Here is a 13548-nt window from a genome sequence, read left to right on the forward strand (position 1 = left end):
CTCTTTGGATCCTTGAATAAACTTAAGGTCATGATTCTTTTTTTTTTTTTGGACATGATGTCTTCTACTAGTTTCTCTGGCCAACTGCAGTATTATAATGTACCCCAATGGACTATGTCATCAAGGAGTATTCTAGGATTGTTGTTACTTTTAATATTTGATGCCTTTGGGATGTGAAGCTGCTGGAGGAGAAAAAGAACTGTTTGGACTATGCTTCTAAATTTCTTTTTTAAAAAGGCCTCACAAATTATTTCAGTTGAATAACTTTACCTTCTAAACAATAAATTTACCTCCCCCCAAATTTTAAATAATGTAAAATATTAATTTCAATATATTTTAATTCTAATAAAGTTTAAGTAATTTTAAATTTAAATTAAACTTTTAAATTTTAAATTAGTTTAAGTGGTGGTGGGGTACTTTACAAAATATTTGTAATATAATAATTTCCCCTTATTACGTGCTATTACTGGATATTATTCAAGCTTCAAATCAAAAAATTTTTAAAAGTCTGTGGGTTATTTTCTCCACTTCTATTTCAACTTTGAATCTCCTCTTCCCTAAGTCAAGGGTAATATGTTAAGAGATCTGGTGAGGAGATGCAGGTTTGGTGATCCTGATGGACCCACAAGTTTTTCCACAGTTAACTGGAAATCAGCTTTGATTGTGTGTTACTAATGTAATTCTTTTGATGTAGTCATGAGCTTTTGTTTGTTTGTTTACATATAATTAAAACGCCTGTGCTATACTAAAAAATGTTCACAATTTCCGAGTCAAAAATGTTTAAAAACACTTTCAGCTTCAGGAATAGAAAGTCTGGGAGGTGGGAGTTGGGAATGAGGTTTGTCCCCATTTTCTGGGGTCTGATCATCCCACAGGCATAGAGAGGAGGATTTTTAGGACAGGTTGGAGACTTGGACCCCAGGGTGATTTTACAGCTGTGTCCACTGTGACTTTGGGTGAATATGTTTTTGCCAAACTCTTATGGAAGTCAGTCAAATAAAATGGTATCCCCCCAAGAAAAAGCCTCTTAAACCCAAACCTACCTTTTTTTTTTTAGTATCTCACTTTATTCATAAAATGTTTCAGGCAGCATCTAGATCTCTCAACACAATTTTAAGGTAAGAGGCATTTAACCAACCTCTGTTTCTATCTGCCTCTTACTTGCTGGCCGCCCCTCCCCTTTCCAGATACCCCATCACCTCTCAAGACATCCAGTATCCCCACTGTGCGCTCAGCCCACCCAGAACCCCCATCCACCGTCTCAGGCATCCAGCCTCACTCCGCAGGTACAGGGCCTCCAGCTCCAGGTTCCCTCCTGGCCCAAATCTGCTCCCACCCCCAGGACTGGTCTCATCCAGAAATTCAGAACTCATTGACTGATTCAAATCTCCTGGGGGCTTACCTGCTGGAAAAGAAGGAAAGCTCTTGCAGGAACTTTAAATACCATCCAGGGTCTGGGAAAGCAAAAAGTCATCCCTGGACCAGTAGGGGAAGGGCCTCACCTGGGAGCTGGTTAGAAAATGGAGTCTCAGGGCCCACCGTGGGCCTTCTGAATCAAAACCAGCATCTTAACAAGACCCTCGGGGATTCACCGACACATCGTAGGAAGGGAAAAACTTCCTTCTACCCTTCTCGACTCTGTGGCTGGACCTAAGAGTTAAAACTGTTGTAGGACAGGTGAACAGGAAAAAAGCATACACATTTAATTCATAAGATTTATGGAAGGATAAGGAAATAAGATGAGATTTGGACATGGGTAGCACAGACAAGTCGGTTCCATAAGCCCACTAGGGAGAGTGGGAGATGGCCTCGGGCAGGGCAGTGGGTACCAATGCAAGTGAGGGACCTCCCTGGTGGTCTGGTGGCTAAGACTCCATGCTCCTAATGCAAGAGGCCCATATTTGAGCCCTGCTCAGGGAACTGATCTCACATAAATCACATAGATCTCAACTAAAAAAGATTCCTCAAGCCACAACTAAGACCTAGTGCAGCCAAATAAATTAAAAAAAATTTTTAATTGAAACTATATAGTTAATTTTTTTTTTTAAGTGGGTACCAGTTCAGGATGAGGCCAGGACAGAAAGCCCTTGAAGGTGAGAAGAGTCAGGGAATGGTGGGTGCTGGCAGGCAAAAACTTGAAATCTTTTTCAAAGGATATGTGGGATTGATGGCTCAGAAAAGCTGGGTGATGAAAGCAGAGCCCAGGGCACCCAGGGAGAGCGTGGGCCGCACAGCTTCATGCTGCTGTTTCCTAGCTGTGCATGTGCTTGAGTAAGGTCCTAACCTCGAGGAACCTCCATTTTCTTGACTGTAAGAGGGGTTGCAGACTTCCCGGACAGCCTAGTGGTTAAGACCCCATGCTTCCAAGGCAGGATCAATGAGTTCAATTGCTGGTTGGGGAACTAAGATCCCACATGCCACGTGGTGTGGCAAAAATAATAATAATAATAATAATAAAAAATGCAGACTTAGAGAACAAACTTACGGTTGCCAGTGGGGAAGGACGGGAGGAAGGGGTAGTTAAGGAGCTTGGGATCAACACGTGAACACTGCTATATTTTAAATGGAAGACCAACAAAGTCCTACTGTAAAGCACAGGGGATTCTGCTCATGTTTTCTGGCAGCCTGGATGGGAGGGGAGTATGAGGGAGAGGGGGTACATGTATGTGTATGGCCGAGTCCCTTTGCTGTCCGCCTGAAGCTATCACAACCTTGTTAACTGGCTATACCTGAGTATAAAATAAAAAGGTTTTCAAAAATAAATACAAAATAAATAATAAAAGGGATTAATGACAACTTCGTGGCTGAGTTGCGGCAAGGTTTAAATACAATGTGTGCACAGGGTCTGCACACGGTAGGACCCCTAAGCGACCCGAGCTGACCCGAGAGGATTTCCATGGACAATGCCCTTCACTCCTACACTTGTGCTGTAACCTACCAGATGCTTCACTGATCAGACAATGCATTTCCCCATCAGACCATCTGGAACATCTACAGCAAAGATATTTGGAACACCTTCCAGACTGCATACTTTTTTGTAGTTTAATTTAAAAAAAAATCATCTAAAATTGTCTGACAGTCCCAAGTCATTTCACCAGCCATCAGGGACATGGTATGAAATATGTGTGTATAATTTTTTTAAGACTATTTTTTGTTTATTTAACTCTGCCATATGTACTTTTACATATATGTTCTTTTACATATTGTGTGTATAATTTAGATTTGAGGTCCCAATTCTGGTCACAGCCATTCATCAGCATCAGCATGTAAGGTCACCACATCTTAGAAAGATCAACATGTATGTGTATGCGTATGGCTCACCATGAGACCTAGAGTCAGATAAGTGTCCACGTGTAAACTAATCATATTAGGGTTGTCTCATTTATGTACCTCCATCCTAGCAGGGGTGTAAACAGCAGCGCCTCTTGGGAAATCCACCTCTGGTGGGGGAGGAGTGCCCCACCAGAGCGTGAGTCCCTGGGGTCCACAGCTTGAGGGAGTCGCTGTATCTGCCAGGCCATATGCTGTCCCTCTGCTCTCTGGAGGTGGGAAGCTCAAGTCCCTGGCCAGACATTCCGACCCTCCTTCTGCTGAAAGCCTTGTATAAGATCCAAAGCACACGACAGCCCAGGGGCCACTGGGGAGAGAGAACACCTCCTCGGAACACAACAGGGACCCACGTGGAGACTGAGGTACTGTGGTTTCCACTCACTTTCTAAAAAGGCATGCAAGGGTCAGAATGCATACTAAGGAGGAGGTTATTCTGGATAGATTACTAGGATGCATAACGTTATATGTGATACATCTTTGTTACCGCAAATACAGTAAATACAAGTAATCTAAACAGGCTGCATTTGGCTGGTTCCTCGTGTTATGTCAAAGCCAGTGGAACTTCTGCAATGGAATCGTAGTAGATTTCAGACCCCTCGAGCCTCTTCCTTATCACGTGGGACGCTGGCTCAGACTTCTGCTGTTTGTCACCAGGTTCATGTCATTGAAATTCTTGCTTCCCATTTTACTCATCTACACATGGGAATAACAATGTCTTTGAAGATAACAGTAACTAACTGTGCGGGTGATTAAGGGGATTAAATTAAATGAGATACTGTTTGTAAAATCACCCAGCACAGTGCACAGTACAAAGGAGGTGTGTAATAAACATTAGTAAAATTAACTTCGAAATGAGAGGCCTTTAAAATCTTTTTGAGGGACTTCCCTGGTGGTCCAGGTGTTAAGAATCTGCCTTGTAATGCAGGGGACACGGCTTCCATCGTTGGTCTGGGAGCCAAGAGCCCACATTCTGAGGAGCAACTAAGCCTGTAGGCCAGAACTACTGAGCCCCTGCCCCACAACTAGAGAGTCCGTGCGCCCCACAAAAGATCCTGTATGCTTCAACAAAGGTCCCACACGCCGCAACTAAGGCTGGACACAGCCAAATAAATACTTTTTTTTTTTAAAGCATAAAACATTTTGAAACCTTGGAAGAACTACAGATTTTTCTAAGTGAATCAAAAGTATATCTTGTGCATCTTTTATTTCCAGAACACTTCCGTCTTTCTCCATAGGTTTTTGGAAGTTGTTAGCAAGGCATTCTGCAAATACTTAGCATGAAGATGCAGACACACACATACACAAGCTTGACAAATGTTATATTTAACGTCTAGGATAGCACCTCTTTCCTACCTTCATTACCGGGGAAATGTTTCTGGTGCTCTGTCAAAGAGATGTTGAAAAACACCTGGGCACCAGGGAGATACTGTTCCCTTATAAGCCTCAATGCCCTCTTTCTTAGAGTCCTTCCCGCTGTCACCCTCCCGAGTCCTCAAAGGATATTGCCAATGGCAGGAGGCCATCAGACTCTCCCTGCTATCTGATGTCCAGCCAAGAGCGACTTCGCTTGATTTTAGCCGCTCCTTCTGAGTGCTCGCAGTTGTGACATATCCTTGGGATGACTAATAAAGAAGTGGCTAGAGGTCTTTCAGAGTAAATCCCTTGCTGTCCTGCAGAAACTATCAAAGACTGACCTAATTAATGGGCCCATAGATCTGTGAGGCACCTCATTTTCAGAGAACAGGCTGTAGAATTCCCTTTCTTGGCTATTTCCCTGGAACAAACATTCAGCAAATGGTAAGGGCAATTTAAGGCACCACTTTCATTACCTGCTGAAAACACGATGAGCTCATCTCTTCCTGCCGTTGGGCAGCACATTCCTGCTGTAATAGCATTCCTTTATGTTAAAAGTCGTATCTCTTGTTTAAGGGGCCTGTGGTTGGGCAAGCTGCTTTTGCTCTCTGCAAACCTGCAAAAGGTAAATCAGAATCTCCATCAGATTTTAAGAATAGAGACCCAGTTTTTCAATTTCCAGCTGTGAATTCTTAAAACCCTTTCCCCACCAGTCCTAGCAATGTTTTTTTTTTTTTTTTTTTCTGACTTGCTATGTGAAATGGCAAAGTGAAACAGTTACTGATGTGATTGTCAGGATAATCAAGCCTCCAGTCAACTTCTACCAGAAAACCCAGATTATTAGGGTCCCCACCTCCTTCCCTGCCCTGATGATTTTGGTAAAGACACAGTTTGTGCAAAAAATACTTGAGTCACAGTTGACTTCGTTCAATGTTCACAGTGTGGTTAAATTCAGCAGTGGTTTTTGCACAGTCAAGTTTTAGAAAACCCTAGCATATTTCATACGCTTAGAAAAGAGGTAAATTGAAGGTGCCAGCACTCTTAGCATCATGGGCTCCTGACCCTTGATAAGTGTGGGCATTTATTGTTTCTCAAGTTTATTGGCCGTGCCCTCAATTCCATACAGGGAAATAGGAAGGTTCATTCATGTCACATGTAAACAAATCTCTGGAGGGAGTGGGTATTTCAGCTCCATATGGAGAGAAGACATAGGAGCAAGCACTACAAAGAAAAAAAAAAAACTCATTTCTTCAACCAGCAGCCTTATATATCTGAACGCTGATGGGGGTGGGGCAGCAAAGAGAAAGGGAAATCACACAAACTAATACTATTCCATGTTGTACCCTTGAAATACAATTTTTATGACTTAAAGGCCTTTCCACGGTATGGTGTCTTCTCAGCTGTATCACCTACAAAAACCACAGTGTAGAGGTAATTTAATCAGGAAAATGATCTATTGATCCACAAGCTTTATATAACCTACACTCTAACCCATTCTTAACAAAGACAGAGAATGTTCCCCAAACCATGATTTAAATATTTTTCTAAATGGAAATGACTTTTCTGTCACCTGTGAGCAATTGTTTTAATCATTTTTCTCAAGAGTAAGCTACACTAAAGTCAGTATGGTTGGGAGATAAAAAATGAGCTTGAGCTGTTGAATCTCCCCCTCCTTCTCCCCCACCCCATTTCTTCTTACCTTCCCTCTTCCTTCTCCCTATTTGCTGCAGCATGTGAGTTTATTCTGGCCAAATGAACCAGTTGAGATGGGAATGTTAATTTGTTTGAGCCATCCTATGTCAAGCTGGGGAAAAAAAATCATGGACTTCCCTTGTGGTTCAGTGGTTAAAACTCCACGCTTCCAATGCCAAGGGTATGGGTTCAATCCCTGGTAAGGGAACTAAGATCCCACAAGCCCTGTGGTGCAGCCAATAAACTGAACGAAGTAAAGTTACTTTTAAAAACAACCCCATGCCAGCTTTCAGATTTTCACCAACCCAAGGCGGAACCCTGAGTCGTGGTCCCGGGACCCACAGTCACTCAGCCCTCGTTAACGCCCTCCTGCCGCTTCTCCCTCTTGCCCCTCCTGCCTCCGGAATGACTTAAGGGTTGTATCGTCTGCCTCTGGATCTTTCCCTGAGCTGGAAGGTACTGGTATCAATGCCAGCACAAACGGATCAACAGACAAAAGCCTGAGCCTTGACTCCCAAAGACTACAAGAGACACATTGGTTCCCAGAGCCAGTCTCAGCCGGGCTCGGGGGACAGTAGACGTAGAGTGGGTCACCCGGATAGACTGGCAATGCTGGTCTTCCTGCACAAAAAGGCAGGGGGTGCTGGGACAACCCTGGGTAATTGAGTTTCCAAACCCCACTGTTACCTGAAGCAGACAGATAGATGATCGTGGGGAAAGGAACCAACTATTTTGCGTATCAACTGTAAACCAGTATCTTAGAGGAGGTTCCCCAGAAGCTGACCCTGAGATGAGGGTTCATGGACAGTGGCTGAAGGAAGAATGACTCCCAGGAGAAGCAGGTGAGGGAGACAGGGGCCGCAGGGCAGGGCCGGAGTTAAACAAGGAGCAAACCTGGCAACGCCTTGGAGCCCTGGCTTCTGCCTCGTCCCACCTGGGGCTCAGGTGCAGAAAGTGACGTCTTAGGGGCCATAGGGACCCAGTGGAGAAGCTGAATGTTCTTCTGGCCCACTGATCTTATTTAAAGGTTGCAGTGGGGGGATATCACCTCGAGGCAGTTCTGGTTCTCTCTGCATTTAGGTGCTGAGGTACACAACAACACTTACGGGGACTTTCAGGGCGTTTGGGGCGAGCACCGGCTTTATCTGCTGCAGCCCAGCTCCGCACAGTGTGCTCCATTTCACTTCATCCTCACAGCATCCTGTACCTACGGCATCATTTGTGGGCAAGAGGCAGCTCATCAGGCCTTTCATTTCCTTCTTCACGGCTTCCATGGACCCTGAAACGATCATGTGCGTTAGTGAGAAACTTTGGTGGGACCAGGGTGACATCTAGTGGTGGACGTGGGGTCTGGCATACAGAGAGAAATTTTTAAACTTGAGTCTGCAAGTCAGGGTGAGTCTCCTTCACAGCATCCAGAATCACCTCCTGGAATGGACTCGACTACACACTCCACCCTCCCCTCCATCACCCACACTCTTAAAATCTGCCCGTCACACGGCATGGATCAGGGTGGTGTTAATACGCCATTATTGCTGACCTTGTAATCAATTCAACTAATTTAAAAAGTCACACTTCAGGGGAAAGCTGACTTTTCACTTTGACTCATTTTGTATGTTTGCCTTAATGATGGAGCCCTGCAGAGTTTATAGATTGTTTTAGTTGATTTAATTCATTTGTAGGAAAGCAGGAATAGCACCTTGAGCTCAGAGTAGACACTTCTCTAGACAGTTAACATGACACCCACTCCCCTGCAGAGGTGTAATGGGGGTGGCTGAAGGCATAGGACTCAATGTCCAAGATCACTTTTTTGATAATGTGGGGGCGGGGAATGCAGTTAGACACCCTGGATTCAAGTAACATGCTATCCACAACATCACACAGTAATATGATCAAAGAAAAGAAAAAGTCTAGATTTCTACTTGAGCTAATAGGGCAGTTCTCTATTGAGCGCATTTTGACCCCATACCTCAATCTTGGAGACACTTGGCGATGTCTGGAGACATTTTTCTTTTTACTGAAGCATAGTTGATTTACAATGCTGTGTTAATTTCAGGTGTAGAGCAAAATGATTCAGTTATATAAATATATATGTAAATTTTCAGATTCTTTTCCATTACATCAATAGGTCATTACAAGACATTGAGTGTAGTTCTGTGTGCTATAGAGTAGGATATTTTTTCCAAACTTTATATTTTGTATTGGGGTATAGCCAGTTAACAAAGTTGTGAAAGTTTCAGGTGAATGGCAAGGGAGTCGGCCACACATATACATGTATCCCTTCTCCCCCAAAGTCCCCTCCCACCGAGACTGCCACATAACATTGAGCAGAGTTCCCTGTGCTGTACATTTTACCTATTTTGTATAGAGTAGTTTGTATCTGCTAATCCAAACTCCTAATTTATCCTTTCCCCACCCACTTCTCCATTTGGGAACTATGTGAGTCTGTTCTATGTAAGTCTGTCTCTGTAAGTTGATTTGCATCCAGAGACATTTTTGATTGTCACAAGTGGATGAGGCCACTACTGGCCTCTAGCAGGTAGAGGCCGGCAATGCTGCTCAACATCCATTAAACGCAAGAAGGCCCCAGCGGAGAGTGAGCCAGAGCCACAGGGCGATAGCGTCCAGGTTAAGAACGTCTACTGTGAGGGGTGATATTCATCAGTAAATGAACATTGAAAGGATAATAAACCCTAGGAAAACCTAAGCAATGGTCTGGTCCGAGTTCAGCCAGGCGTGTTTTTTTTTCTAAGCAACCATTAGGTAGAGCTGGATACCTGAGAAATGGGTCTGTGCGGGCTTATCCCTACACGCCTTCCAGCGACAGGACACGGCACAGGGAACCTCCGTTTTGCAATGCGCCTATTACAGACGACCATCAGCAGATTCCTTTCTCCTTGATTTTAAACACAGTCCTTCCGCTTCATGCAGCTAGCTATGCGCGCCCCAGCTCCCGGTGTAACATTCCGCCAAACACCTTCATCAGCTGGGGAAGGGCTCAGGGCTAGTGAAGGGCTGAGGCAGGAGGAGGGCTGCAGGCTATCTGCATTTCTTCCAGCATTTATTTTCACTCCTGGAGGACTAGGAGACTGCTTGATTGCTTTTCAAACAGCTATCATGACCTCCTAGCTTTACAGCTTCTTCCAAAAGATGATTACAATGTTCTATTATTTTTCAAGCAAAAACAGCACTCCCTTACCCCTCGGTAATATATGCACTGTCAATTTCAACAGCGCTAGCTTCCTTTACCTGACATGGATCTCCTTTCCCCTTTATTTCCCCTCCTTTGCTGTTGTCAGCCTGTTTAACCTTTCTGGGGAGAGATTCCTAGGCACACAATTATATTTACAGAGTCTCTGTACACTTGTAGATACAATTAAAATTTAAACAGTGAACATTTAGCTTAATGTTGACATTTCTCATTCCTTAGAGGAGGAATTTACTTAAACATTAATAACTAAATGTGCAAGGGACTTTCCAAGCTGAGAAGGGGAGAAAGGTACACCATGCAGCTCTCATCTGTTAGAATTGTGGGTTTGTTTAAAAATGATATGCAATTGGAGGCCTACTTTCACTTTTCACTTTCATTCATTGGAGAAGGAAATGGCAACCCACTCCAGTGTTCTCTGCCTGGAGAATCCCAGGGATGGGGGAGCCTGGTGGGCTGCTGTCTATAGGGTCGCACAGAGTCGGACACGACTGAAGCGACTTAGCAGCAGCAGCAGCAGCTGAATTTAAAATCGGTTACTTCGTCTCGTAGTGGAAGCTTATACAAATGCAGACTTTTGAACAAAATCCAAACTTAACCTCTGCTTGTCTTGGCTCATGGCTTGAAGGGGCTGGTGTGATTTTTGGGTTTTTTTTGAAGTTGCTATTGAATTTAAATTTAAAAGAAGGAAAACAGTCCTGCCCATCTCTGTAAAAGCTCCTGCTTTCATGTGACAGAGTAGGACAGTTTTTAAAATTGACAATCTGAAAAGAAGGAAAGCAAAAGAAGGCTGAAATACACACTAGGAGCTGGAATTTGGGTTTGGGTCCTCCAAATCCTATACTCTCGCATCTTCTCCCCTCCTGAGATTCCTGCCAAGGGAGAGGCATCCACAAGGTGAAAGAACCAAGTGAGTGGCAAAATATCAGCTCAGTTAACCACTAGGCAAGCATCCAAAGCCTGGAGAAGGAAATGGCACCCCACCCCAGTATTCTTGCCTGGAAAACCCCATGGATGGAGAAGCCTGGTGGGCTGCAGTCCATGGGGTCGCTAGGAGTCGGACACGACTGAGCCACTCACACTATCACTTGTTTACTTTCAAGCATCCAGTGATGCCCGCATCTCCTCATACAGGGCTTCTGCACCACAGGCAGGGTTGAAGAGCGAGGCTCAGATGGGCAGCCAGGTTTCCACATTCTTGCTTCCTCGAGTCCTGGTCGCCTGGGTCTGTGGCACAGGATTCAACTGACTGTGTGGACAAATGGTGGAGGCCCCTCAACTTCGATGGAGAAGTGACAACAATAGATAGAAAGAAGAGCAGGTGCTCCTGACACCTGCTTTGTGACAGCTGCATCTCTTTGCATGATGGCCTTTTTGGTCAGCTGAATTTGCTCTGCACTTCCAGGCAGTTTGGATGTACCAGAGGCTTGACACCCCCTAGAAGGATCCCTTGGGCTTCCCTGGTGGTTCAGTGGTAAAAAATCTGCCTGCAATGCAGGAGACGCAGGTTCAATCCCTGGGTTGGGCAGATCCCCTCGAGGAGGGCATGGGAACCCACACTAATATTCTTGCCTGGAGAATCCCATGGACAGGGGAACCTAGTGGGCTATAGTCTATAGGGTCGTAAAGAATCAGAAATGACTGAATCAAATTAACACGCAGGCCCACAGAAGGATCCCTTAACCAGTGACTGAAAGCGTTGGTGTATTGTTTATCAGCACCTCACCCTTGGAGGGGATAACTCCTAGCTGTATCTGCCAGAGGTTCCGAGTGAAACTGAGGTCCAGGTGCCTACAGGGATGACTGCCTTGATAACACACTCTTTGTGGTTGTCTCTTCTTCTCCCCTGTCACTTTCCCACTCCCCTATCTTGATCCCTGGAATCACCTCTCTAAGAAATTACTTCTATTCCTATCCTTGTTTCTGGGTCTGTTTCTCGGGGAAACCAAAACCAAGACAAAAAGGATAGACAACCAGTTCTATCCTCAACAGGCACACCCTCTCCAGAGAAGCCAGAAGCAAAACTGAATGTAAGAAAGCCTGGCGTGCAAAGATGTAGGAGATGAAAAAGAAGGAGCTGGCAGAGCCATATGTCTTATAAGCCCAGCGGTCCTCATGCAGGAGTAGGGCTTGGCACAGTGAGTGTCTTGCCATCTGACACTCAGATTTACAATTCCTCCTCCACTAAGGAGAGATGGTGGAAGACAGGGTGGTAGAAGGTTGGGATTCTTCCCTTCAGGTTCCAGCCCAGCCCACTCCTAAATAGAGAAAAGCCAAAATAGCTTCCCCTCCCAACAGCTCAGGTTTGTCCCAAGCTATTCCCACTTCAGAAGGGCAAGCATTCTAAGCTGTCCATGGTCAGAACTCCCCATAAGCTCCCATCCCTGCAGGGAAGACAGAATACTATTTGACTTCCAGACCCGCATCACTTTCAGATTCATCATGGTAGGACTTACTACTCAAACAAGATAGTTCTTTAATTTCTCCTCTTCCTGGTATGAACACAACTCTGAGCTACGAAAAACCTGTAGTGAAGCCTTTGGAGTGTGTTTTATTAAAAGGTAAGATGATGCTTGAAGCAAAGGTTAGGCAAACACTGGCTTAACGCCCTAGTACTCCACAGGCAGGGAACATTTTCTCAGGTCGGGAAACTGAATAAAATGGCCACTAGGTTAAGAAAGGTCTTTACTTAAAGGGCAAACCAAAATATAATGAGAAAGATAAAAACAGCTTGGAACAGGTATTAAAAAAAGAAAAAAGTAGGGGGAGAAGACTGGTTTTAAGTGGAGATCTGTTTCTTCTGTCAAAGTCTCAAAAGTGCATGTGTCTGTTTTAGAATTACAATTATTCTCAAAGATGAAAGTGTAATTGAAGGAGTGCAGTTAGACTGGTCCTCGGCACAGCCTCAAATTTAAAGAGGAAAAAAGCTCCCAAGGCCCTCTTCCCAGCACAACCGAGCTAAGTGCCCTGCTCCTTCATGGCACCTGTTCCCAGTTCCAGATTGCCAGACCTGGGTCCTATTTCCCCAGGGGACAGGTGGACTGGGGATCAGAGCAGCCGCTCTTAAACCTGTTATGGGCCAGAAACCTGGCATTTCACAGGTACAGTAGCACAGGTGCTTTTCTGCCTGAGGAAGGAATGGCTAGCAGCTTGCAGGGGAAGACACCCAGGTGTGAGAAACTCCACTTTTCTTAGTGTTAAGTATGATACATCACCAAGCCTTGAAGCAGTCACAATACACATTTGTCCAAGGACCAAGTGAAAGAAGAGGCTGGGATGCTGTTTGGCGCTTTCCTGAGCCTCTGACCACATTCTCCACAGCAAGAAGTTCCAGCGCCTTTTCTCATCTTCACCTGATTTAATCAAAGCCGCGCAGAAACTTGTTGGACTTGTTACCTGTTATAAAAATGATGTTCTGACATACCCGGATTTAACAAATGGTTTTGCCTCTCTGAGATTTATGTTGGGCAGTTAATTTTTCCTAGATTCACTGGTGCTCGTTAAATATTTGAAACACTGCTTTGTGCTGTGCTGTGCTCAGTCATGTCCGACTCTTTGTGATCCCATGGACGATAGCCCACTGGGCTCCTCGGTCCATGGGATTCTCCAGGCAAGAATACTGGAGTGGGCTGCCAGGCCCTCCTCCAGGCGATCTTCCAAACCCAGGGATCGAACCTGAGCCCTCTGCATCTCCTGCACTGCAGGAGGATTCTTTATCACTGAGCCATCAGTGAAGCCTGAAATACTGTTTTACTGGTTGGTATGTAGTCGCTGAAGCTCTTTGAATGTCCTTTCATGGCCACCCTCCCCTCACAGCTCCTCCCCTGGGGTCACCAGGACCTCCAACAGTTACAAATTTGATGCGCAGAACCGATCTGTCCTCAGGACTCTGCTCCCTACTGAGGGCTGCGGCACAAATTTAGCGGGACTCCCCTCTCTGCACTTCCCTTCTCTCTGGGATCTGG

The 13548-nt window shown here is 45.0% G+C and overlaps 1 long non-coding RNA gene across 2 annotated transcripts in view; it reads right to left on the reverse strand.

Annotated features, from left to right (window-relative positions):
* Positions 1 to 13548, reverse strand: part of LOC110148326 (uncharacterized) — a 47485-nt gene that overhangs the window by 21348 nt on the left and 12589 nt on the right. Inside the window, exons 2-4 of one of the 2 annotated variants that reach the window (XR_011489328.1) lie at positions 7482 to 7654; positions 5160 to 5299; positions 35 to 4023 (exon numbers count right to left, since the gene is read on the reverse strand). This is a non-coding gene — a long non-coding RNA (uncharacterized lncRNA). Of the gene's footprint in view, positions 1 to 34; positions 4024 to 5159; positions 5300 to 7481; positions 7655 to 13548 lie in introns of those variants that run through there. The other variant, XR_011489327.1, reaches the window with a different exon arrangement.

This window comes from Odocoileus virginianus, chromosome 9 (assembly GCF_023699985.2).
Source record: "Odocoileus virginianus isolate 20LAN1187 ecotype Illinois chromosome 9, Ovbor_1.2, whole genome shotgun sequence".
In the NCBI taxonomy this organism is placed as follows: Eukaryota; Metazoa; Chordata; class Mammalia; order Artiodactyla; family Cervidae; genus Odocoileus; species Odocoileus virginianus.